The sequence below is a fragment of the Elephas maximus genome, chromosome Y, assembly GCF_024166365.1.
Source record: "Elephas maximus indicus isolate mEleMax1 chromosome Y, mEleMax1 primary haplotype, whole genome shotgun sequence".
Lineage (NCBI taxonomy): Eukaryota > Metazoa > Chordata > Mammalia > Proboscidea > Elephantidae > Elephas > Elephas maximus.
This window is the reverse complement of record NC_064847.1, coordinates 11,500,246-11,523,754: the sequence shown is the minus strand read 5'-3', so window position 1 is coordinate 11,523,754 and position 23,509 is coordinate 11,500,246. Positions and strand designations below refer to the sequence as shown.

General features: G+C 39.6%; 1 protein-coding gene across 5 annotated transcripts in view; it reads left to right on the top strand.

The window, feature by feature from the left end:
* The first annotated feature begins 2,831 nt into the window (after positions 1-2,831).
* LOC126069875 (probable ubiquitin carboxyl-terminal hydrolase FAF-X) overlaps positions 2,832-23,509 on the top strand; it is a 173,975-nt gene continuing 153,297 nt past the window's right edge. For 4 of the 5 annotated variants that reach the window (XR_007516092.1, XM_049873523.1, XM_049873524.1 and 1 more), the window contains exons 1-2: positions 2,832-3,134; positions 4,504-4,552. The gene's annotated coding sequence lies outside the window, so the exon portion shown is untranslated. Of the gene's footprint in view, positions 3,135-4,503; positions 4,553-13,030; positions 13,073-23,509 lie in introns of those variants that run through there. The other variant, XM_049873522.1, reaches the window with a different exon arrangement.

The window sequence follows — 23,509 nt, the reverse complement described above, 5'->3', positions numbered from 1 at the left end:
ACCTGCCACTCAGTGGGAGCAAATACCTGGTAATCTGCTTTGTAAGATTTACAGCCTTGGAAACCCTTTTCCAGGGAGGTGGAAAATGACAGGCAAGGGACAAGGTTTCTGAGGTGCTGGTAGTATTTCTTGGGAGAGACTGTTTTTCATAGGGCTTACAACCCCTTAAATGCCTTATTAGGTATCCCTACAAAGCAAGGCTATAACTGCTTTAACTTACTGTGTCCTGTATGGTCTTTCTGAGTTGGAATCTACTTGATGGCAATGGGTTTGGGTGTTTCTTTTACTCAAGACAAACATATTAATACTAAAAAAACTCAGGAATTCCATTCACATGCTTAGAAAAAAAGAAGAAGAAACCCACTGCCATCAAGTCAATTCCGTCCTGTAGTGATATGGTTGTTAACACAAAAGGTCAGCGGTTCTAATCCAGCAGCTGCTCCCTGGAAACCCTGTAGGGCAGTTGTAGTCTGTCCTATAGAGTCGCTGTGGGTTGGAATCAACTCAATGGCAACATGCTCACCAAAAGACATAGATTAAATCGTGTTTGTTCATAACAAATTTATTCATAAAAGCTCCAATCTGGAAATAACTGATATGTTTACCAAGAATGATTGGAAATACATGTTCTGGTATATTAATATGAAATATTACTTTCACATAATTGAGCTTCTCAGACATAACATGGAGTAAAGAAGCCAGAAATAAATATTTATATACTTTAAAATTTATGTTTAAAGGTTAACTCAAGCTAAACTAATGTATGCTGATACCAAAAAAAAGAAAATACACACACACACACAAACCAATTCTGTAGAGCCAGTTCTGACACATGGAGACGTCATGTATTTCAGAGTAAAATTGTGCTCCATAGGGTATTAACGGCTGTGAACTTTTGGAAGCAGATCACCAGGACTTTCTTCCAATGTGTCTTTGGGTGGGTTTGTATTGCAAGCCTTTCAGTTAGCAGCCCAGCTCTTAACAATCTGCGCCACCAAACGACTTCTCCTGTCTAGTCTGATAAAAGTCAGAATACTTAACCTCAGGGAGGTGGAAAATGACAGGCAAGGGACAAGGTTTCTGAGGTGCTGGTAGTCTTTCTTGGGAGACACTGTTATTCACAGGTCTTACAACTCCTTATATGCCTTCTTAGGTATCCCCACAAAGCAAGGCTATGACTGCTTTTAACCTATGTCATTTCTCAGTAACTTTGAGATTTAAGGTAATGTCTCCCCTTCACATACACAAACAGCAAGATTGCTTATGACTTACTATAAAGTAGTAAAATTCCAAAACACAATTTTCATCAGCTATGATGCAAATTCACTGCATGCATATGCCACTACATCACTACCTCAGTCCTGGAGGACTTGGGGAGAAAACGGAAGTCTGCCAACATGATAGGCTGTGCTGCCTGCTCTGCTGTAATACATGTAGTATATGCAAAATCACATATATTCTATCAAGAATGACTAAACGATAACAGGTTAATTTAGAAAAATAATTAGGGTGAAATCAAATGTGAGCTCTAACAGTGTTACAGTATTCTGTATCTTGAATTGGTGGTGGTGACAAGAATGTATTAATTAGTAATAACTGAGCTGTGAAATTTACAGAACTTAAAAATATTTACCAAAACAAAACAAAAAGTTTATCTTTATATCACAGATGGAGATTTCTCCGGAGACAAGCAGGAGGCAGGAATACAGTCCAGAGACTCTTTCGCTTAACATTATTATATGGAGAGCAGTACTAAATAACATGTGTAGCTTTACAAACCAGTATTGCATATGGGTGCTGCCTGGTGGACACAAAAGATAAATCAATACTAACTGTTCCAGAGACATATAAATATTATTGCACATTTGCAAATGAAGTTTGTTTCTGAATGAAAGCTTCAAATAAAAATCAATGAAATTCACTGTATTAATAAGGGACAAAAACAAATGATCACCCAATACATCTACAAATTTTTCCTATTCTCCCGGATAGGTGATGGGGCCACCGGATTATGTATACCTGCCACCTTCTCCTACCCCTGCACTCCAGGCGAGTACCACAGACCAGGAATTAAGGCCGCTGGCACGTGAAGGGGAAGGTATGTCGCTCAAGCAAGGGAGCTGCGGTTTTTAATGCGCACTGTGGGGATCTCTACGTGTTGCAGCATCCTTTCCCTAACTCCTCCCATCCTGGAAATACGTGAGGCCCACTGACGCTTTCATTTTGACACTTACCCGGCGGACCTGCAGGTCACAAATGTAACAACAAACAAGAAGTTCAAGTGATAACTGTCAGAGCAATGTTGAGCGACTAACCCCATCTTCTCTATAGTTGCTTTTCGGACGCTGCTGCCCTTTCTCCGGTACAGACCACACACCCTGCCAATCTTCAACGCACAGATTCCCAGCTTCAGTTACCCCTTCGGTCCATTCTCGAGCCACCTCTTCACCGCGCCGCTGCAGAGTTGAGGAAGGTTGGGCACACTGGCTCTTGTTGGGCCTGGCCGGTACATCCAGTGCTCTAATGGACTGTCCTCCTTGCTCCTCTCCCAGTCATGCGGGCTTGAGGTGCCGGAGTCACGAATTTCTTTCCAGTTAGGCGGATTCCGGGGACCAATGAGGTGGTTCAAATGTGGGAGGGGTAAGGGAGTAAAGGAGGAGGATCTGGGCGGGACTGGGCGGGGGCGGGGGCGGGGGCGGGGGCGTACACTCAAGACACCGGGCGGCGCTGGGGCTGGTGGGAATTTGCGGTGCTCCGGCTGCCACTGGTAGGTTTTATTGTCGTTTTTTCAGCTTCCTAGATCCGCCATATTGAAGGGGTCGGGCCTCGGAGGCTGCCGTAGGCACAACTTTCTCGCAGCTCGTCCTTTCGGGCGTTCTGCACCGAGCCCCTCCCAGCCTTACGTAGCTATCCGGTCCTACTAAGGTACGCTACAGCCATTCCCTCACGGGAGGCGGCCGCTTCAGCGTCTGAGTCTGTTGAGAAGGCCGGAACCGAATATCGAGGAGCAGCGAAGCAATCTGACCCGGAACAACGACCAAGGAAAAGTGAAGTCGCCGCAGCAGGAGAAACGCACCTCCCGGAGCCTGTCTGAACTCAGCGACAGCTCCAGGCTCAGCCGAAAGAGAGAAGAGGTATGAAAGCCGCCGCCTGCCGGGGAGGAGGGAGGGTCTTCAGCGTGGAACAAATCTGTCGCTTCTTCCCGGAGTATGTTCGTTGTGGCCGGTCGATAGTTTGTCTCTCGTCACCTCCGGGCCTGCGACTGAGCTTTGGTTCTCAGTAGAAGGTGGCTGTCGTGCGGTTAGTTACCCGCGACGCTCTGGTGTTAACAACTGGAAGACACGGAGGCTTAAGTGTGTCTTCCTCCTGCAGGTCCCGGTTACTACTTCTCCCCTGGCGGGTTATGCGTCAGAGCCACGGTGTCGGTGTCTAGGTGTATTCCCTGTACGGAGTCAGCACCCCAGGATCGAGTCTGAGTGTAAGGGAAAATCGCAGACTGCTCCGTACCTTCTCCCTTCCGAATTCCCTTATCCGCACCCAGAAGTCTGGTCACACAGTATTGCGGTCCTCCCTTCGTTTGACACCAAACGCCATTGTTGAGGGGGCATGATTTGGAATAGAGCTAGGCCGCGGCTACGCCTGGTTGACTTCACGGCTTCCGGTCAGGTTGCTCCTACCCTACCGCGAGAACCCGCAATTTACTGAGTGCCAAAGCCGTGGACGATGTTTCGATGAAGCAATCAATTCCAAACTAGTTTGTGACCTGTTTTTTTCTTTCTATAGAAATGACATAGTGGGTGAGCTTGTGACTTGTTTTGATGTGAGGAATAAGGCTTCCTAATATTTTCCCTTACCGTAAAATATTAGATTTATAGAGCATATATATTTTATGTAACTTACATGATATTCTGTGGCCATTAGATTTACACAAGTATTTTTAAAAGCAGGGCATTTATGTTAAAGAAATTTCGTGAGATTTCCCTTATAACGTTGCTCTAATTTTCTAATGTGCAGTCATTGTTACACCTTTCTAAATATTTTAAGTTTGTTTTTTATATAACTGAGTACGTTGTAGATGCTGTAATTTTAAAAGTGGGATGCTTCGTAGAATTCTCTTACGAGAAAACCTATTTATCTCCTAAAATTACGTAACATTACGCCTTTGGTTTTTAAGGGAGAATTGGCAGTGCTTAGATTAGGAATCTTTTCAACAAGTTTTGTTTTGGTGTTTATTATTTATCACTAGTAATTGTATGGTAAGAACTAGTTGACCGTAAGCTAGAATAGCCCACTTAAACCATATCCTTAAAAACAAACAAACAAAAAGCCCAAGTTTTCCTACGTTTTCATTGGGCTGTGGATTTAGAGGACTGCCATTTTGACTAACCCAACTCTGGAAGTTCTTAAAGGATCACCTACAAAGGTGTCAGTAATTGTTTTCTCAGTAGGAAAACTCATTTTTATATGTGTTTAACTTTCATACTTTAAACTTTATTGTTCCAGTGTTTGGGAAGAATGAAAGCCTGAAGTATTTGCCGTTGGCGTTTCAAGGGTGAGCTCCAAATATTTTTTATGTGTTGATTTAAAAATAAGATTTTTGAAATATAGCTGTATCTTTTTTCTCTCCTTTTCCGTATACAAGTTTTACATGAATTTTTACCTTGTTACCTTAATGTTTTCATGTTGTTACTTGGTTGACCTTAATAAAACCTGGTATTTCTTAAAGCTTGGAAAGAATTACTGTAGTGAGAAAATAAGAACATTGCATTTGAGAACCTAAAGGAGGAACTTGAAATAGCCAACGGCTATCCAAGATCTCAGTAAAATACTTTTAAAAGAAATCTTTAAATAGGTAATTTTTTTTTTGAAGGAGGTATTTACAAGACATAAAATGGATATTTTTCATGAGTTTTTTATTCAGTTCTTTATCAGCTGGATAAATACATAGTTTCTTTTAGCTTTTTGTTTTGTTTCAGTATTTTTATGTGGGAACTGAGTTAGAGATGATTATTTCAAATACAGGATTTTTGGCGGGGCTGTTATGCTTCTGGAGCCCTGGTAGCACAGTGCTTAATAGCTTGGCTGCTAATCACAAGGTGGCTAACCATGAGCACTCCTTGGAAACTCTATGGGGTCGTTATACTCTGTTTTGTAGGTTGCTATGAGTTAAGAATTGACTCTGCAGCAATGGATTTTTTTTTTTTTTTTGGTGATGCTTGTATGCGTTAAAGGATCCCTGTGTTTAAGTTAGGAGACCCTGGTGGCGTAGTGGTTAAGAGCTTGGCTGCTAACCAAATGGTCAACAGTTCAAATCCAAGAGGCCCTCCTTGGAAACCCTGTGAGGCAGTTCTACTCTGTTCCGTAGAATTGCTATGAGTCAGAATCAGCTCCATGGCAACGGGTTTGTTTTTGTTTTTGTTTTCCTTTCTTTTTTGGTATTTAGGTCTTTAGTAATAAACTGGAAATAAAATTTGTTATCAGGTAAGTTTATTTTTAACAGCTTTATTAAGGCATAATGTACATATTACAAATTTTACTCCTTTTATGCTAATAATTATATAAGTATAAACTTGGAGTTGTGCATTTATCACCCCAATTTAGTATTACAACATTTTCCATCACTCTAAGGATCCTTCGTGTATCCATCATGCCTTTTTGCAGTCACTCCCAGTTCTAGCTCAAGGTAATCACTAATCAGTTTTCTGTCTGATAGATTTTTTGAAATGTCTTATGTAAATGGAACTGTACAATTTATAGTCTCTCGTTTTGGCTTCTTTCGCTTAACGTAGTGTTTTCATGTTGTAGTAGTGATCAGTACTTGGTTGGTTTTTTTATTAACAAGTGGTATTCTGTTGTACGGATATACCACATTTTTTTACCTACTCACCAAGATAGGAACCCTCTTTGGGAAATGGGTAGGCACTTGGCTACTAACCCAAAAAGATCAGTAGTTTGAACCCGTGAACCGTTCCTCAAGAAAAATGTGGCATTCTGCTTCTGTAAAGATTTTATGGCCTTGGAAACACTGTCAGGTAGTTCCCCTCTGTGTTGCGGGGTTGCTGTGAGTTAGAATCCATGGCATTTAGGCCCTCCCCCCCATCAGATAAACATTTGGGTTATTACCATTTAGGAACTTAGAAGTAAAACTGAGAAGAAAGTGGTATATTAATTTTTGTGTGTGAACAACATTTTTATTTGTGTTGGGTGGATGTTAGGCATAAAATTGATGGGTTATATGTTGTTTATATTTAACTTCCTAAGGCTGCCAAATTATTTTCAGAAGTACTCCCTTTACATTACAATCAGCGATTCTAATGTTCCAATGTCTCCACATCGTTTTCTGTATAACTATTTTTGTGAGTGTAAAGTGGTATCTTAGTGTGATTTTAATGTGCATTTCTTAATGACTAATGATGTTGAATGTTTTCTTAAGTGTTCATTGGCTGTTGAAATACCTTCTTTGGAGAAACATTTATTTATACACTGCCCATTTTTATGTTTTTTGTTGTTCAGGTTTACATCTTTAGTCAGATATATATAAGTTGGAAATATTTTTTCCCAGTTCATAGCTAGTCTATTCACTTTTCTTTTGAAATGTAAAGGTTTTTCATTATGATGAAAACCATTTTATTATTTCTTTTACATCTTGTGTCTTTTTTGTGTCATGTGTAAAAAATGTTTAAGCAAAGGTGAAAAGATTTACACTTACGTTATCTAATAAGGGTTTTATGGTTCTTACATTTTGGTCTCTGATCATTTTGAGTTAGTGTGAAGTGTGGATCCAAATTCATTATTTTGCGTGTGAATATTCAGTTGTCTTAATACCATTTGTGGAAAAGACCTTCTTTTCCCATTTTAAGGTTTTGGCATCCTTGTTGAAAATCAGTTGGAAGGGCTGCCGCCAGTTGTTCCTTGGAAACTGTATGGGCTAGTTCTGCCCTGCCTTGTAGGGTTGGTATGAGTCAAAATCGATTCAATGACAGTGAATTTTTTTGAGTTTGGTTATACTGAGATCTCAGTAAGTTTTGATCTATATATTACTGATTGGCGTGACAAATAGGCAAATCAGTTTTTATTCTAAAAGACAGTATTATCATTGCCTTGCTTTTTCATTAATGCCTTATATTTTCTGGATTTTTTTGTGTATGTATGCTTTAGATGAAAGTTTACACCTCAAGTTAATTTCTCATTCAAAGATTTATACACGTACTGTTACGTGACTTTGGTTGCAGTCTCCACAATGACGGCATACTCCCACTTTCTACCCTGGGTTCCCTGTGTCCATGTGTCCCTTCCTACCTTCTTACCCTGCATCTGGACAAGAACTGCCCATTTGGTCATGTATATTTGATTCAACTAAAATGTATGTTCCTCTTGTGTGTTATTTTTTGTTTTAGAGGCCTGTCTAATCTTTGTCTGAAAATTGGGCTTCGGGAGTGGTTTTAGTTCTGAGTTATCAGAGCACCAGGGGCCATAGTTCTGGGTTATTTCCTGAATCCTGATGTGTTTTTCTTCATTTCAGTTACTCAGAAAAGAATTTTAGCTTTCATTTGGTTTTGTTAGGAGCTGTATCCTTGAATGTGGTTGTTAGCTGCTGCTGCGTTGATTCCAGGTTGTGACAACCTCATGTGTACAGAGTAGTACTCTTCTGCAGCATTTCGAAGGCTGTGACTTTTTGGAAGCAGATCCCCAGGCCTGTTTTCGAAGAGTCCTCTGAGTGAGTTTGAATTGCCGGTCTTTCAGCTGGCAATCAGATGTGCTCCACTGTTTGTGCCACCAATTGACTCCATATCTTTGAAAGCCATCGTTACTCTTATTTTAACATAGAATAAGACATTATATTTGGGAAAAGGTTGTGTGTGGTTTTTCCTCAACCCTGGCCATTACCGAAAACCCATTGCTGTCTAGTCCATTCCAACTCATAGCGACCCTTGTAGGTCAGGGTAGAACTCTGCCGGATAGAGTTTCCAAGGAGCGCCTGGTGGATTTGAACTGCCAACCTCTTGGTTAGCAGCTGTAGCCTTTTAACCAATATGCCACCAGGGTTTCCTCAACCCTGGCAATATGTTAGAATTACTTGGAGGTTTTTTAAAATACTAATGCTTGCCCACACTTTTCAAAGGCCCTCATTTAATTGATAAAGGGACTGAACAAAGTTTTGTTTTAAAAGCATTATTGTGGGCAAGAATTGCTGAGCAACTGCTTCTGAGCATATATTTATTAAACTTAGATGGAAAAATAAGAAACTATTTTTTTTAATGGATAAGTTTCAGCAAGAGTGGAGTTGGCATTAGAGTTAATTATGCCAAGTCTGTCATAAGCATTTTATATTATGTGGTTAAGAGTATCTCCATATATAGATAGAAAAGTTGAGTGTGATATTGTTCCTTTTAACTAGTGTTGCTTTCAACAGGTGAGCCAGTTATTGCCATGGTAGGGTATAATTTAAGTTACTGAATTTTGTGTCTTTTTAAAACATTGAATATTAATTTCCTTTTTCTACCAAATTCAGCAGCTACCTGGTGGCTGATTGGTTGGTTGATATTCTACATTTACTTTGACTCTCCACCTTCTTCATAAATACACTACGTTTTCCCAGTTCTGCAGCTTTATTCTTTCAGTTTCCTTTTTAGGATTTTCTCTTTCTTTGTTAGTGCCAGTTACGTTCATCTTCAGTGGTTATTGATGGTTTACTAATACACTGAAAGGGCCTCAGGCTGTTTTGAGTAGGGCTTTTTTAAAAACTTGGTCTGTCTCATCTTTCTGGCAGATAGTTACTCTTAGTGCTGTTAATGGCAGCTCCAGATTTACCATGTTACTTTTTCTTTTAAATTCTATTTGGTAAAATATATGTAAAAATGTTCCCAGTTTAGGCATTTTTAAGCATATAATTCAATGACAATAAGAACATTCACCATATTGTGCAGTCATTACTACTATTTTATTTTCAAAAGTTTTTCATCATCCTAGTCTCCCTTGCCTTAAATCTGCTGTATACTGGGAAATGAGATTACACAGTATATTAGCATTAGGTATAAATTAAGGTCAAAGGTTTCTAATATAAAGACTGTAAGAAGCATTTGTTCTCTTGCTGTGTAATCAGTAATTAGATCTGGTAATTAATTCCTTAGCTGTTCATATAAATGAAAAAATAAAAGATGAAATTATTTCTTCCATTGAAAAATGTTAATTTGCCCTTAATTGTGATATATTTGAATTTTTACAGATTCTGCATTGTAAAGTATATGTTGACAGATTACTTTTTTTCTGTTGATTCAGACTTCTATGCATGAATGAAAGAGGTTTTTTTTATTACTTGGATTATATGGTGTGCCTGAGAGCGGTTCAGTTTTGCTGACTTTGATGTATTTGTGCAGGAGTATTTTGTGCAATTATATACAAGTTGGGTTGATTCCCCTTTATATTTTATAGGGTGAGTGGAAAATAAAAATGGAAAGTACTGATTATAATAATAAATGGAGGTCTTTATGTAGAAAGTGGGAAGTTAGTAAGCACTGTGAAACATTGAATCGTTAATCTTACTGACTTAGGTTATGCTCATTGATTATATGGGTTAACTTTATTCGATAGTGAATGAAATGATTAAAATGAAAAAGAAAATCAAATGCAGAAAGCATGATAAAGATTATATGTAAGGTGTTATATTAGTTCTTAATTGCTGCAAAACAAATTGCCATGAAACTATTGTAGCTTAAAGCAACAAGTTTTATGTCACGTTTTCTGTTGGTCAGGAATCCATGCGTGGCTTACCTAAGTCCTCAAGTTCAGGGTCTCGAAGCAAGAATATAATCAAGGTATTGCCTGCCATTGTAATCATTTGAAGACTTCATGAGGAAAAACTGCTTCTGGACATACTCAGGTGGTTGTTAACAGGATGATTCAGATACTTTTGGATTGTTGGACTAAGGTCTCATTTCCTCATCTGTCATTGGCAGAGCCATCTTTCAGTCCTTGTCGTGTGGTTCTCTTCTTAGGGTATCACACAAAATTCCACCTTGCTTCATTAGAGCAAGCAAGCGAGAAGAGCCAGAGAGAGTGAGAGTGCAAGTAAGATGAAAGTCAGTCTTTGTAACCTAATTTCAGACTTGATATTCTTTAAAAGCAAGTTACTAGGTACAGTCCTAATTTCACTGGAAGCCAGAATTTTACAAGATCAGTACTGGGAGGCGGAATCAATGTTTTAGAAGCTACCACCACAGGTGTTATGGGATTTTATACTTTTCTTGTTCTCTGGGAGTGGAAAAAACTAAAAACATGTAAGTTTTTAGTAACATTTGATTTCTGCCGTGTGTTCAGGAATGCATTGTATGAAATTAGGATATTGCCTGTATTTGAAATGTTTGTCCAGATTCTTACGGAAGCAATTGCAATCTCATTGAATCATCTTTAATTAAAATCTTCATTATAGCCTTTACAGGAATCGATTGAACAGACTAAACAATGTTAGCTGCCATTGAATCCACTCCGCAAGTCATGGTGACCCCGTGTGTCACAGATTAGAACTTTGCACCACAGAATTTTTGTGTGTATTGTCTTTACAGGAGCAGTTCTCCACTGTTTTGTTTTGTTTTTTTTCTTGGAGCCACTGGGTATGGTTGAACTGTCAGCCTTTACAATGGTAGCATATTACAAGCCACTTATACCACCTAAGCTCCTTACTGTTGTTGTAAAATAACAATAAGCAATATGTAATCATTTAGATATTTCATAATTATACTGTATCAGAGCCTACAGCAGTAGATCTCACCTGGGGATTGTTTTTGCTTTTTGAGCAATGGTTGGAGACATTTTAGGTTGTTAAGACTTGGAGTTGGGGGACAGATTTGCTGCTGTCATCATTGATTAGGTAGGAGTCAGGGATGTTGCTGATCATCTGAATGCACAGAACAGCCCCCACAATAGTTATCTATAAAATCTCAACAGTGTCAGAGTTAAGAAACTTGTCTGTAGGATTTTCTTTCTTTGTTAAAGGTCATACTTCTCAGTATTACACTGCAGCACCAAGGATTGTTACATTGGCTGGCTTATGTCTGGAGGGAGAGGGACTGTGAAGCCAGACTGAGGGCTAAAGGAGACTTTAATGTCTACAGGTATATTCCTTGCCTGGTATGAGAGGGTATTGTTATCTGAGCTGCATAAATATTAACTGTGTGAAACTGAATTGCTGTTAATTGAGGGTTATTTCAGTAATGCTCAGTGCTTTGAAAGAAGAAAAATGGAATGCTTTTTAGACTACTTTCCAGTGACGCATAGCCACAAGAATCAGGTTCCTTATGTGTTCCTCGTTTTCTCTTCCTCCTCCTTTGCCTAAATACTGCTCAAAATTTTACTATGCCATTTCCACTAGAATGAAGTCATAGCTCCAAGCTACTTTTTAAGGTTACTTGGTATTTATTCTGTCATCTAATTAAACTATCTTTGGTGACTCAATGCTTAAGCACTTGACTGCTAACCAAAAGGTTCGCAGTTTTAACTTGCCCAGCGGCTCCAGAGGAGAAAGACCTGGTGATTTCAAAATTACAACCTGGAAAACACCATGGTGCAGTTCTATACTGTCCCATAGGGTCTCTGTGAGTCAGAATTGACTTGACACAGCCCCTGACAACATTTCTGATCTTTTCTGTTTTATGGCTTTTTAACCTTTATGCTTTGTTGCTCGGTTTGCTTGGATGTTATCATTATGTCTGACCTAGATATGTCATTTCTGTGAAGTATTATCAGACTTTTCAGTTGGTAGTGGTTTAAATTTTCCCTGAACTGTTAATAGCACTTTGTTTATACTTCTCTAGACTAACGGTTTTTACATTTCTTGGTTTGTGTTTATGTTTATGTTTTCTTTTCTACTAGACTTCAAGTTCACGTATATTAACATAACATGGTATGTTCCTCCATAGATATGTTGGATAATTAAATTTTCTTTACTTTTTCACACTTTTACAGTAATAGCTCACTTACAGAATCAAAGGAAATAAAGCCCTTTTATAGAAGTTGTGTTAGATGTCTCTGGGAAGTCCTCTGAAGTGAAATTACTGGTTTCTGAGGTGAAGTCGTGTTTTGTAGGTGATCACTTCCTCTCTGACAGGTTAAAGATGTGTGGTGGTTAATAAGTAGATCTGACTTACTCAACAAACTTGAGTTATAGTTCTATCTCTTCTACCAATAATTGAGAAAGTTTAGCCTCAGGGAAGTTGTAAAATGAAGGGCTCGGACTGAGTAACGGCTATCTTATCTTCTGTAACTATTTAATCATATTCATTCATTTGTTGCCATCCTGGGAGGAGGATGCAAAAATGACTGGTCTCCCCTTGCCAGGCTCTGTGTGTAGTAGGTTGGTATGATAGGTGCTTATTAAAGAGAGGTGTGAAAAATAGAATAGTAGAAGAAGTGGGAAAAAAAATCATTCTAGTTTAGGGTCGTGTATTGTTTCCTGGCTTCAAAACTATAGGATTTAGGTCAAGGACTTCCAATAAGAGAAAACAGTTTGAGGTGGAGGAATGGAAGTATGAAAATGTGTGGTATATTTAACAAAAATTGGTAGTTGGTTGTGTAAGAACAGTGGCTATTTAGGAGGAGGGAGTTATGGGTGATGAGGTTAGAAAGCTAGTTTGAATGAGATCAGATCATAAGGGATTTCAGGTGCCATGTGGGCACTTCTTTTTTCTGTCTTCCTTTTACTGGGTTGACAACAGCGATGGTGGTGATGGGGTTGATTTCTATGGTAAAACCTACCTGCTCTTCAACCTAGGGTACTAAGATGAGTAAAGAAAAGTGAGGAAGGAAATAGAACCAAGACAGAGTACTACATCACTCAGCTGGTTTAGCCTCACATGGAAACACAACCTGTTGTCCCATCTTGTGATCAGTGCCTCACTGACATTCTCCAGGAAGGCCTCAAAAGAGCCCAGCCAGACGCCCAGGAAAGGAGAAGAATGTATGTATGAGCTTTTTCCTTTTTGTTGTCTTTCAGTGGTCAAAAGTCATCTGTGGGACCCTCTACTTCCAAGTGAGCATCCAACCTCCGGTGGCAGTAACTAGGAAAACCACCAACTCTGTATGTCTCGTGGGGTTATTATTATTATTTTTTTTTTTTGGTTTTTATTGGATCTAGATGAAGATTTACAGAGCACGTTTCATTTTTAGGGAATGGAGTGAGTCATTTTTAAGAGGAAGGAGACGTAATTCTGTTTTTTGTTTGGGAGTAGTGGCAGATGATTCTGGTGGCTATATGAAGGATGTGTTAAGGGAGAGTCTGGTTGCTAAGATGTTGAAATGGTGTTTTTAACAGTTTGGATGAGAGATATTTAGGGAAATGTTCTAAAGAATGAGATCCATTGGGCTGCTGTGGTCTGGGAGGACTAGTAGCGTGGCTTTGGTTTTTCTGTCACTGAGAGGAATACTGAGCAGTAAGTCTGTATTAGTTACCTATTTTTGCATAACCAAGCATGTTATATAAAAATAATATTACCATACATTTTCTTAAAACAGTAAACATGTTACATTTCTATTAGACTTTTAGGAGCGACTTATCTGATGATGCTAGTTCAGAGACCCTCGTGTGATTGCAGTCAGGATGTTGGTTCAGAGGAGCAGTCACCTGAAGTGTTGACTGGGACTGGAGGATCCACATCCTTTGCAGATTTACTGCAGGAGGCGTTAGTTCCATGCTAGCTTTTTGGCAGGAGACATCAATTTTTTTGCCTCCTAGACATCTCTGTAGGACTGCTGGAATTATTTTGGGAAGCATTTTGCCATGGTTAGAGTACCTTATTTCTCTGTTTAAGCTTTAACTTCATTGACTCTGCAAAGAATCAGTGTAGCCTGGTAGAGAAGATAATACTGAGGAATTTTGGTTTTTCTAATATGAAGAACTAAAGGTATGTAGTGATTGAACTGTGGTGCAGATGTTTCAGATAACTTTTATGTTTTTTTCCCCCACAGTAAGAGAAATAAGTTGATTTCTGTTATACATTTTAGGAGATCAGTGATTCTCAAATGTTTAGTCACAGGAGTACTTTACATTATAAAAAATACTGAGGATCTCATGGAATTTTGGTTAAAGTGTGTCACGTGTATTTATAATCATTGTTATTAGGTGTCATCAAGTCATAGCGACCCTGTGTACAACGGAGTGAAACACTGCCTGGTCCTGAGCCATCCTCAAAATTTTGATTTGCTTGAGCCCATTATTGCAGCCACTGTGCCAGTCCATCTCATTGAAGGTCTTCCTCTTCTTTGCTGACCCTGTACTTTACCAAGCATGATGTTGTTCTCCAGGGACTGATCCCTCCTGACAACATGTCCAAAATATTTGAGACAGCCTTTCCATCCTTGCTTCCAAGGAGCATTCTGTTTGTACTTCTTCTATGACAGATTTGTTCGTTCTTTTGGCAGTCCATGGTATATTCAGTATTCGCTAACACCACAATTCAAACGCACCAGTTCTTCTTCAGTCTTTCTTATTCACCATCCAGCTTTCACATGCATATGATGTGATTGAAAACACCATGGCTTGGGTCAGATTCACCTTAGTCCTCAAGGTGACATCCTTGCTTTTTAACACTTTAAGGAGATCTCTTGTAGCTGACTGGCCCAACGCAATGCATCTTTTAATTTCTTGACTGCTGCTTCCATGGCTGTTGATTGTGGATCCAAGTAAAACGAAATCCTTCACAACTTCGATCTTTTCTCTGTTTATCATGATGTTGCTCATTGGTCCAGTTGTGAGGATTTTTGTTTTCTCTATGTTGAGGTGTAATCCATACTGAAGGCTGTGGTCTTTGATTTTCATCAGTAAGTGCTTCAAGTCCTCTTCACTTTCAGTAAGCAGGATTGAATCATCTGCATAATGCACGTTGTTAATGAGTCTTCCTCCAATCGTGATGCCCCGTTCTTCATATCATCCCACTTCTCGGATTTTTTGCCCAGCATACGGATTGAATAGATACGGTGAAAGGATACAATCCCGATGCACACTTTCTTGACTTTAAAACACTCGGTATCCCCTTGTTCTGTCCGAACAACTGCCTCTTGTTCTATGTACAGATTCCTCATGAGTTTATAATTGAGTGTCCTGAAATTCTCATTCTCTGCTTATCCGTATTTTATTACGATCCACACAATCAAATGCATTAGCACAGTCAATAAAACAGGGGTAAACATATTTCTAGTATTCTCTGCCTTCAGCTAGGATCCATCTCACATCAGCAATGATGGTTCCACATCGTCTTCTGAATCCAACTTGGAACTTCTGGCAATCACTGTCAATATACTGCTGCAGCCGTTTTTGAATGATCTTCAGCAAAATTTTGCTTGCATGTGGTATTAATGATACTGTTCGATAATTTCCACATTTGGTTGGATCACCTTTCTCGGGAATAGGCATAAATATGGATCTCTTCCAGTTGGTTGGCTAGATAGTGTCTTCCAGATTTCTTGGCATAGATGAGTGAGCACTTCCAGCGCTGCATCTGTTTGTTGAAACATCTCAGTTAATATTCCGTCAATTTCCAGAGCCTTGTTTTTCACCAATGCCTTCAGTGCAACTTGGACATCCTGCTTCAGTACCGTGGGTTCCTGATCATATGTTACCTCCCGAAATGGTTCAGTGTTGACCAGTTCTTTTTGGTATAGTGTCTCTGTGTATTCCTTCCATCTTCTTTTGATGTTTCCTGCATTGTCTAATATTTTTTTTCAGTTCTTTCAGCTTCAGAAATGCTGAACGTGTTCTCCCCTTTTGGTTCTCTATCTCTAGCTCTTTGTACATGTCATCATAATACTTTACTTTGTCTTCTCAAGCCGCCCTTTGAAATCTTCTGTTGAGCTCTTTGACGTCATCATTTTTTCCTTTTGCGTTAGCTATTTGACATTCAAGAGCAATCTTCAGAGTCTCTTCTGACATCCATGTAGGGCTTTTCTTTCTCTTCTGTCTTTTTAATGACTTCTTGCTTTCTTTGTGTATGGTGTCTTTCCACAGCCTATCTGGTCTTTGGTCATTAGTGTTCAACCATTCAAATCTATTCTTGAGATGGTCTTTAAATCCTGGTGGGATATACTCAAGGAGGTACTTTGGTTCTCATTGACTTTTTCTAATTGTCTTCAGTTTAAACTTGAACTTGCATATGAGTAATTGTCTGATCCACCCTCAGCCCCTGGCCTTGTTCTGACTGAATGATACTGAGCTTTTCCATCATCTCTTTCTACAGATGTAGACAGTTTGATTCCTATGTATTCCATTTGGCAAGGTCCATGTGTATAGTTGCTGTTTGTGTTAGTGAAAAAGGCATTTTCAATGAAGAAGCTATTGGTCTTGCAAAATTCTGTCATTCGATCTCCAGCATTGTTTCTGTTACCAAGGCAATATTTTCCAACCACCAAACCTTCTTCTTTGTTTCCAACTTTCCTTTCCAATCACCAGTAATTATCAGTGCATTCTGATTGCCTGTTCAGTAACGTTATACTGCAGAAGTTGGTAAAAATGTTCACTGTCTTCACCTTTGTCCTCAGTGGTTGGTGGGTAAATTTCAACAGTAGTTGTATTAACTGTTCTTCCTTGTAGGTACCAGTTGCTGTCAAATTGATTCCGACTCATAGCGACCCTATAGGAGAGAGTAGAACTGTCATATAGAGTTTCCAGTGAGTGCCTGGTGGGTTTGAACTGCTGACCTTTAGGTTAGCAGCCGTAGCACTTAACCACTATACCACCAGGGTTTCCTTCTTATAGGTATACTGGTATTATCTTACCACTGACAGCATTGTGCTTCAGGATAGATCTTGAAATGTTCTTTTTGATGAAGAATGCAGCGCCATTCCTCTTCAGCTTGTCGTTCCCAGCATGGGAGACCGTGTGATTGTCCGACTCAGAATGGCCAATATCAATCCATTTCGGCTCACTAATGCCTAGGATACTTATCTTTATGTGTTCCATTTCATTTTTGATTATTTTCAATTTTCCTAGATTCATACTTTGTACATTCCACTGGTTTGATTATTAATGGATATTTGCAGCTGTTTCTGCTCTTTCTGAGCTGTGGCACATCAGCAAATGAAGGTTTCGACATATTGACTCTATCCACGTCATTAAGGTTGACTCTGCTTTGAGGAGGCAGCTCTTCCCCAGCCATATTTTGAGTGACTTCCAAGCTGAGGGACTCATCTTCTGTCCCTTTGTTAGCATTCTGCTGCTATTCATTAGATTTTCACTGGCTAAATCTTTTCAAAAGTAGACCACCAGGTCCTTCGTCCTAGTCTGTCTTTGTCTGGAAGTTCAGCTGTAACCTGTCCACCATGGGTGACCCTGCTTCCATTTGAATACCAGCGGCATAGGTTCCAGCATTGCAGCAACATATAAGGCCCCACAGTAGGCCACACTGATAGATGCGTGGAGGCTATGATAGTTACCATGCTGTAAATTAAAACATATATTTAAAAATAATAATTCACCTTTAAAACTACAAAAACTGATCACACATGAACATAAATATTTTTGTTAAAAGTAACTTTTCTGATATAAAGGCTTTTAGTTTTTGACAGTTTTCTAAAAATGAGTTTTTAAATTGGAAAAGGTTAAGTTTGCAAGAAAATTCTCAAATAAAATAGAGTTGGAACCTATGTAAGGTTGAAACCTCTCAGGGAAGGAAAACTCAAGATCTTTTCCACTAAAATGAGTACTTCAGCCTAATAAATATTCTCTGAAAGCTGCAACCTATGAAATGCAAATGGAATCAGAAAATTGTTGGTATTGGCAACCTGAACACAAGGAAGTGCAAATGTGAAAGCTGTAAATAGTTCCAAGGAGTGCAAGAGTCAGAGATGAAAGTTCAGAGTTCCACTTCTTTTTGCATTGTTATTTGTGTGTGTGTGTACTGTGCATCACTGCTGTTATGTGAGTATGTCTCTTCTTTACATTTTTGCCCTTTTATCTTGGCCTGTATTTTTTCCAGTGAAGGACAACATTCGTAAGTTTGGAAGATGATAAGAGATACTCATAAATTCCTTCATTTTCATTAAAATCCATCAAAGCAGACTTTTTCTTTTCAATGAGAGGTATTATTTTTCTTATCTTTTATATCTAGTTTTCAGTTTAGCTATTTTTAATTTTGATACACTATTCCAGTTTTCAAAATCCACTCCTTCATTTATGCAGTGGATGAATCACTTTTATACGGCCTTTCACTCCATGGCCTTGTAACTCCTACCAAATGATTGGGTGGGGCTATGCAAATAAGGTGCTTGTGACACACCGAGGACATTGAACAGCTTGCTAATAATGCAGATAAGATGCATGGCACTCTTACAGAGGTAGGATCATGCAAATAAGGTATGTGTAGAACCCTGATGAAGGGATTGGTCAGTTTTTACCATCCCAGAGACAAAAAGGAGGCCCTGACTACCACCAAGAAGAAGACACAAGGGTGAAGTGTGTCCATTGGACCCAGGATCCCTGTGCTTGAGACCCTCCTAGAATCAGGAGACAGAGCAAGAGAACTGCAATGTGAAAGACAGCGAGAGATGGCAGCACAGCAGAACCGGGAGGGTGTGTTGTGAGCTTCCTGGGTCATACAGAAAGTAGCTGAGTGCCTTTGGCCAGGAGGCTTGCTGGAGGAGTGTGGTGCCCCCTGGCACATGGCAGAGCTATGCTGTCAGACTCACGGAGCTGGGGAGCTGAGTGTCTTCAGACTGAGGCTTCCTGGTGGAATGGGGTGCCCCTGGGCATATTAGCAGAGCTAAAGAGCTTTATAACACTTAAGTCTACTTCTTTTCTTCTTTTGAGGCTTGTTATTTTGTTTTTAGAATTTGGTACTTTTGGAAAATTGCGTAAAAAACCAAACCAAATCTATTGCCCTTGAGTTGATTCCGACTCAGAGTGATCCTGTAGGAAGAGTAGAACTGCCACATAGGGTTTCCAAGGAGCAGCTGGTGAATTCAGGCTACTTGACTGGTTATGGTCCAAGCTCTTGACTGCTGTGCCACTAGGACTCCAACAACAAAAAAAAAAGGCATTAATTATTCTCAAATGTTGTTTATTCTTTTTTTTTTTGCAAATAGGTTACCAGTTTTTTATTTTTGGTGAAAATAAACAGAACAGAATATGTTCATTCAACAGTATTTACAGGTACAGTTCATTGACAGTGGTTATATACTTTACATTGTATCACCATTCTCCTTATCTCTGCTCATACTGTTTCACCACTGTTAACTTAGATCTCTGCCCTTTGAAGTTTATATCTGTGTTTTAGAGTTGCTGCTATCCATTTAAATAACTCCAGGTCATCTTTGTACATTGGCCTTTCATAACTTTCCTATCAGCTTAAAGTTTGAGGAGGAAATATCAACTGTACCAGCAGTGAAAATAGAGAATATCACCCTCCTCAATACTTAACCTAGTAGGGCTTCATAGGAGTCCCTGGCTGGTGTGAATGGTGACAGACATTTTAAGTGAACATTCAAAAGGAGACGTGGATTACCGTTTGGAGATGGAAATTTTAGAATCATCAGCATACAGATGGTTTCTAATTCAAGGAGCCAGGTAAAGTACAGGCAGTGCCTGATTGCAAATGAGTTCCATTCCTGAATCTGTCCTTAAGTTGAATTTGCACATAAGTCGGAACAATTTGGTACAGTTTATATCTAAAATTAGTTAGTCACATGTTTCTTTCAGTATATGTTGCAACTTTCTGTGTATAAAAACCATGAAACACTTCCAGATACACTAAAACATGTTTAACATAATACAGAAACAAGTTTTGATGGTGTGTCACAAAGTAGTACCTGTTGTTATGAACCATTGAATGTGTCTCAAAATTTTTATTGAAATAGGCTTTATGGGGTGCAAAAATGACATGGAGGAGGCATCTGACCCCCTCTAACTTCATGAGGTAGAGAGAGAATCAGCAGCAGCCAAGGCTGATTCCAGTGAGGTGGAGGTCAGACGTGCCCCTCCCCTCCAACTATTTTACCAATTCTGATACCGGTTGTCCCTCCCATGACATTGGCTACTTCTCTGCTGGCTTTGATCATTCATTGTAGTAGCCACTCAGAACTCAGACCATATTTGCAGTATAGGGTTTATTAGGAAACTCAGCATCAGGATAACTTGGAAGGAACAGAAATGACTCAGGATGCAGTTCTTTGATCATGAGAGCAGCTTCTTGCCCTCTGCCACAGGACTCAGCTGGGGGGCCTTGCTGCCACTGAGCTTTGCTGGGAGCCTTATGCAGTCAGACCCTGTTGGGGTCTTGCTGGCACTACCCCTGCTGGGGGTTTCTTGGGCAGGCGTTAAAACTTTAGTTCCATGGATCAAGAAGCCCCACTGTAACTGTCACACCCTTGTCTCCTGGTTCCCGCCGTCTTGTGCCACTATCACTGTTGCTATTGCTGCAACGCCATCTCTTCCTGTCTTCCAGGTTATAGCTTCTCTCTCCATCTCCTAGGTCCAAGAGATTCCCACTGTAGGGATCCCAGGTCCAAAGGATGCACTCTGCTCCCTGGTCTTATTTCTCGGTGGTAGTGAGATCCCCTCTCTGCTCTGGAAATGGCTGTCTTTTAAGCCTAGTGGGACAGCAAAAGTGACCAGTCCCCTTATTAGTATCCCATACATCTTATTTGCATGGTCTCACTCCCACAAGGGTGCCATGGACCTTATTTACATTATTAGTAAGCTGTCTAATCTCCTTGGTGGACTAGAAGCACCTAATTTGCATTGCCCAACCCCATCTGGGCTCAGACTTAGCAGTGATTGTGAGGATGGCATAGGACCCGGCGGTATTTCATTCTATTGTACGTAGGGTCACTGTGAGTTGGAACTAACTTGACAATACCTAACAACAGTAACAACAACCCAGCCTTTTGGTGCAAGTTACAAGACCATGTGATCCATCGCAATCCGTGGGGGTTGTTTCAAACTACAGGTTGTACACAAGTTGGACATTCTATACTGTAGAAGTTGGGGACTGCCTTTTCTAAGGTATTTAGCAGTTGAGTGGAGGAGAAACTTGCAAAGGAAAGCCAGAAGAAGCGGTAATGGAGGGCGCACCAACAGCATGGTATTTGTATTCAGCTAGTAGCCAAAAGGTTATTGGTTTAAACCTACCCAGAGGTGCCTCAGAAGAAAGTCCTGGTAGCCTCCTTCCACAAGGTTAGAGCCAGTGAAAACCATATGGAGCACAGTTCTATTCTGTCACACGTGGTGTAGGAATCCATAAAAACTATAGCTTTGGAAACCCTATGGAGCATTTCTACTCTGTCCAGTAGGGTCACTATGAGTTGAAATTGACTCCATGGCAAAAACTTTTTTTATTGGTGGTAGGGGATCAACTGAGGGCTGTTCTCAACTTCTAGGGTACACCCACACTTCTTGCCACATGGCCACCTTCTCCATCTTCAAAGCTAACCACAGCTACTCAAGTCCTTTTCATGCCTCTGCTGTCTTCACTTAAGCCCAGCAGTGGTTTTTCTGCTTTTAAGGGGTCATGTGATAAGATTGGAAACACTGGTGGTATAGTAGTTAAGAGCTCGGCTGCTAACCGGAAGGTCAGCAGTTCAAATCCACCAGATGCTCTCGGGAAACCCTATGGCACAGTTCTACAGTCCCGTAAGGTGCTGTGAGACTGAATCTACTCAACAGCAGTGGGTTTGATTTGTTTTGTTTTGGTAATAAGGTTAAAACAGACAGACAAAAAACTGAGTTGTGTACCCATTACCCTTAGTTGATGCCAGTTTTCATAAACAAAAATTCAGGATTTCACAAAGAGTTGTTCCCCATCTTCTCCTAAGCTCATTACTCCCCTTGCATTTTGTATTTTCTTTATATTGTCATTTCATGTAAGACCATGCGTATTTGTTCTTTTGTAATTGACTTATTTCATTCAGCATAATGCCTTCAAGGTTATAGTATTGTTACCAATTGAAACAAAGGGTCCTTGTCTGTTCCCAAATAAGAATACATGTGAAAGACAAATTTTATCTTCAGCAAGCTTTATGTTGCTTGAGTCAAGCAAAGGAGTCAGTGGAGGACTAAGCCTCTCCAAAAAGCTGACTTGAAAAGGAAAGCAAGGCTAGGGCTTACATCTGTTTAGTGGAGACAGTAGAGTAATGAATATTAGTGGGCTTCTTTCAAGAGGCAGGTACTTAACAGAGTGAAGGTGTGTGTTAATTAGGTTGCACCTGCATCTGGTATCCAAGATGGAACTTGCTGATATTCAAAATTCAGTCCTCTTGGCATCACTTTTTATGGAATATAGTGTAAGCGCATTTGGGAGCCTGTAAAGGGGGAAAGAACCAGAAAAACACTAAAAAAGAGGTAGTAATTCATGGGTTGTTTCAAACTTATCTCATGTTGACAGGGTGTGGTTCCTGTTTACGCAACTACTAGATGGTAATCTTTTAACAGCTCTCTTGTTCTGCCAGTATAGTAACCTTGTCTGTCTCATTATGTATCCAGAATTCATTTCTCTTTAAGGCCAAGTACTATTCCCTAGTGTAGTAGTTTATCTGTTCCTTTGCTGAGGGGCAGTTGGGTTGTTCTCATCTTTCTCGCTGTGGTGAATAGTTTTGCAATGAAATATCAGTGGAAATAAGTCCCTACTTTTAGGTCCTTGGGTATACCCTTCGGAGTGGGATTGCTGGATCATATGGTCGGTCTAGTTTTTTGAGAAATCATCATGTTTTCCACAATTGTTGTACCAATTTACATTCCCACCATCGGTGGATGAGCATGCAGATATCCCCATATCCTTGCCAACATTTGTTGTTTTCTGTTTTTTTTTTTTTTTTTAATATGTTTGCTATTTTAGTAAGAGTAAAGTAGAATCTCATTGTAGTTTTGGTTTGCATTTCTCTGATAGCTAATGAGAATGAACTTTTCTTAGGTTTATCAGCCTTTGAATAAAGTGTCAGTTCATGTGCCTTGCCCATTTTTTGATTGGGTTCTCTTTGTGTTACGTTTATTTATTTACATAATTGAACTTTTTTTATAGTTTTATTGGGCTTTGCATTTTCACTGCCAAATCATTGTCCTTACATGCATTCTTACTTTGTGATTGAAGGAGGATGATTCCAAATGTGAAACAGGATATATGAATAGCCTGTTTTTTAGGTATCAGACTGCCTTATCTTACCTGGTGGCTGCAAGTCAGGAGAACTCCTTCTAATCTGAAAAAGACTGCTGTTTTCCTCTTATTTTCCACATGTATGTAGTAAATGCTTGATGTTTCCTGTGTTCTTGGTCATTTGTTGCTTATGTTCTTAGTTTTCCTTTGTTCTTCCAGTATTTTTTTCTTACCGGGCAGCAGTATGCATCCACATTTCTGCATTAACAGCAGTAGTAGCAGATATAGTTCAATTCTTTTCCCAAAGATCAAAGTTTTGGAAAAAGCTGATTGGATATTTGTCTCTACCTAACAGTGAGGTTGACTTAGTTATTTAATGCTGCTATAACAGAAATACTACAAGTGGATGGCTTTAACAAAGAGAAATTTATTATCCCATAATC